Below are 3,784 nucleotides of genomic sequence, written 5' to 3'. Positions count from 1 at the left end.
CACAAAACTAAGATTAGTCCAGGATGCTGATTGCTACAGATGTGCAACTCTGTAATCTAGGTTACTAAAAAGGAACAGGGGGTGAAATTAAACTTTAGGTGAGAGGGGATGCAGAACAAGCAGTCGTGGATTGGCCGCCCGTTATACACCCCTGTCCGATTTTCCTTTCCGTTGAAATCAATAAAAGGGAAAATTGGTTGGGATGTATAACAGGCGGCTGACCCTCTCGTGCCTGTTTTGTGCCCCCAGAAGTTGAATTTTACCCCCGTAATTTATAATTGTTGATCCACTTAGACGTGACTATTCCAATGCACTCCTGGCTGGCCTACCATGTTCTATCCTCCATAAACTTGAGGTCATCCAAGACTCTGCTGCCTGTGTCCTAACTCGCTCCAAGTTCCGTTCACCTATCACCCCTGTGCTGGCTGACCTACATTGGCTCCTGGTTAAGCAACGCCTCGATTAAAAATTCTCATCCTTGTTTTCAAATCCCTCCATGGCCTTGCCCCTCCCTATCGCTATAATCTCCTCCAACCCTACAACCCTCTGAGATATCTGCGCTCCTCCAATTCCGGCCTCTTGAGCATACCGATTTTAATCCCTCCACCATTGGCGGCTATGCCTTCAGCTGCCAAGGCCCTAAGCTCTGGAATTCCCTCTTTCCTCCTTTAAGATGCTCCTTAAAACCTACCTCTATGACCAAGCTTTTGGTCACCTGCCCTAATATCTCCTTATGTGGCTCAGTGTCAAATTTTGTTTGATATGCTCCTGTGAAGTGCCTTTGGACGTTTTACTATGTTAAAAGTGCTATATAAATACAAGTTGTTGTTGTTGTTGAAATCATTTGAGAGAGATTTTTTTTTATAAATAGCAGGTTCTAATAACTTTTTAAAAATTCCTCTAGATCAGGGAGTTTACTTACTGTGAAGATTCATCCTCTTTATTCCCTATCTCACGACAGTGTCTGTACTTCAAAGTACTTCATTGGTTGTGAAGTGCTTTGGGGCAGTTTGAGATTGTGAAAAGTGTGATTATAAATGCAAGTTCTTTCTTTCTTTCTTGATCATTACTTTAAAGTGAATAGTAGATCCAAGAAAGAAAAATTATTAGGTTTAATTTTTGCGAACTCTGCCCATGCTCTTTTTTTTCGCAGCAAATTACCCAGCTTTCAGGAGAACAGCGACCACGACACCACACAACCCTGCCACGGCAACCTCTGCAAGACATGCCAGATCACCAACACAGATATCATCATCACACATGAGGACACCACCCACCAGGTACATGGTACATACTCATGTGACTCGGCCAACGTTGTCTACCTCATACGTTGCAGGAAAGGATGCCCTGGAGCATGGTACATCGGCGAGACCATGCAGATACTGCGACAACGGATGAACGGACACCGCGCAACAATCGCCAGGCAGGCGTGTTCCCTCCCAGTCGGGGAACACTTCAGCAGTCAAGGACATTCAGCCTCCGATCTTCGGGTAAGCATTCTCCAAGGCGGCCTTCGAGACACACGACAACGCAAAATCGTAGAGCAGAAACTGATAGCCAAGTTCCGCACTCATGAGGACGGCCTCAACCGGGATCTTGGGTTCATGTCACGCTACATGTAACCCCACCTGACGTAGGGTCATCCAGACTCGAGTCGTCGTTGGCTTGTTCTCTCTACACAGATGCGGCTGGACCTGCTGTGATTTCCAGCAAAAAAAAATGTTTTTTTGTCTGTTTTTTGTTTTTCATACAGACCCCAGCATCTGCAACATTTGATCCCTTGTGACCCCACCTCATTGTTCTTTGATGTAATGTTTTCCTGACTAACCTGTTTGGACACCATTCACACCTTTGATTGCTGTGATTATCTCTCTGCCGAGGTGTGATAAATGGCAGTTAGAAAGATTACCTGTAATCATCTGGCATTATTCTCTGACTATATAAGCTGTGTCTTTATGCATCTCTCCACTTCACCTGACGAAGGAGCAGCACTCCGAAAGCTTGTGATTTCAAATAAAACTGTTGGACTATAACCTGGTGTTGTGTGACTGCTTATCTTTTTTTTAACTCATAGGAATTTGAAATCCTAGCAAGAATCCAGGTGATGAATCTACAGTTCTGTTTATCTTAGTATTAACTGTAACAAGGCTGCTACTGTATTGAAGAAAACATCTTAAGATTTGTCTTTAAAATGTCAAAATCTTGTGCAATCCATTATGCCACGACTGAGCTCAATCCCACCCAATAAAGCCATTGGCCAGGATTTTCCCCTAAAAAAACAGGTGGGTTTGGAGTGTGGGGGCAGTTAAATTGTTAAAAATGGTATTCCCGACCTGATCCTACCTCTAACCTGCCCACTCCCAGTTTTGACGGAGGCGGGACCAACCCGCTCCCGGGGGCGGTACCTTAATTTAAATATTGTAATGAGGCTGGCAGCCTCTTTTTTCACCTCCATTTTGAATTTAACTGCCTGTGGATGGGTTTCACAAAATCCAGGAGGTAAGTGGCTTTATACCTATCCCCTGGATCCAGGGTCCCTACCTAACCCACCACCCGGGATCGGAGACCTCCCCCCGGGCCTCTTATCACCTACCCAGGCCTCTGATCTCCACCATGAGGCCTTCCGATAGCTGGCTGCGATCCTCTCTTCCCCCTCCCCACCCATCCCCTGTTGACTCCCCGCGATCCCTGACCCCCCCTCTCAATCCCCGATTCCGCCCCCCACTGATACCTGACCATGCCGACCCCGCGATCCCCCCCCCCCGCACGATCCCCAACCATGCCGACCCCACGATCCCTCCCCCGGACCGACCCCTCACCTCTGAAGCCTACCCGCCCACAGCCAGCCAGCCTCTCAACTAGTCCCTTGTGTTTTTTTTTCCCTGTTGTAATTTTTCTACTCTCAACATACTAAGAAGTGGGTTCACCTGCTCCTTAGTGATAAATGCACTATGTGATGTGGTGCTAGGCTACACAGACCACATGAATTCCAGGTTCAATCTCTGATCTATGCTCAATTAGTGAACCTTAGCAAGGGCAGTGGCTTTATCATGTCTCTCAGCTGTACAAATAATGAACTGTTTTTAAAGCACAGTGACTGTTATCTATGCAAACACCATTGTGATTTTGTGCATAGATGCTGTCGGAGAACCTGGATAAGGGGGGATGATAAAATGTCATCCAGGGGTTCAGCTCTTGATCACTATCTACTGATCTTTGCATGGAAAGTGCATTTGTGTGAACATTGAGTAAGGCTAAAGCTGGACTTAGGTGTGATGGCCCTCATGGGATAATAACCTATGAATACTCACTCACTATGTAGCCTCACACATAAAGAAAGGTAAATTCAGAGAGGCACTAAGGGCTATCAGCTCAAATTTTAATCCCCTGTAATTCCATTACAACATGTCAAACAGCGAAGAGGAGTAAGCAAGAAGGAAACTTTGTAGGAGATTTTATTAAACTTGAAGAAGGCAGAGCAGACATATGCTTAGTTATCCAAAGTTCTTTTTCATTTATCAATCTCCGCAAACAAATAGGAGTAGTCCAACAAAACTGGAGGTGGGCCATGACCCATTATAAACCAAAAAGGAAAAGGGGGAGGGGGAGGCGGACCTGTGTGGGAGCGGCAGCAGGACCTGAGAGAAGACGGATCGGCCATAAAGGAGCGCTGCAGAGGAGGCCCGACACCGGAGCAGGCAGACCTGTGTGGGAGCGGCAGCAGGACCTGAGAGAAGGCGGATCAGCCATAAAGGAGCGCTGCAGAGGAGGCCCGACACCGGAG

General features: G+C 46.6%; 1 long non-coding RNA gene across 3 annotated transcripts in view; it reads left to right on the top strand.

Moving 5' to 3' along the window:
- LOC147109445 (uncharacterized) overlaps nucleotides 1–2,050 on the top strand; it is a 144,386-nt gene extending 142,336 nt beyond the window's left edge. Inside the window, exon 5 of one of the 3 annotated variants that reach the window (XR_015080276.1) lies at nucleotides 1,154–2,050. This is a non-coding gene — a long non-coding RNA (uncharacterized LOC147109445). The remainder of the gene's footprint in view (nucleotides 1–1,153) is intronic. The other 2 variants (XR_015080278.1, XR_015080277.1) reach the window with 2 other exon arrangements.
- The last annotated feature ends 1,734 nt before the right edge of the window (nucleotides 2,051–3,784 follow it).

This window comes from Somniosus microcephalus, chromosome 12 (genome assembly GCF_052327205.1).
Source record: "Somniosus microcephalus isolate GS21.2 chromosome 12, FLI_Smic_1.0, whole genome shotgun sequence".
Classification (NCBI taxonomy): domain Eukaryota; kingdom Metazoa; phylum Chordata; class Chondrichthyes; order Squaliformes; family Somniosidae; genus Somniosus; species Somniosus microcephalus.
The sequence above is the reverse complement of the archived record's forward strand: the minus strand, read 5'-3'. Positions and strand labels throughout refer to the sequence as shown.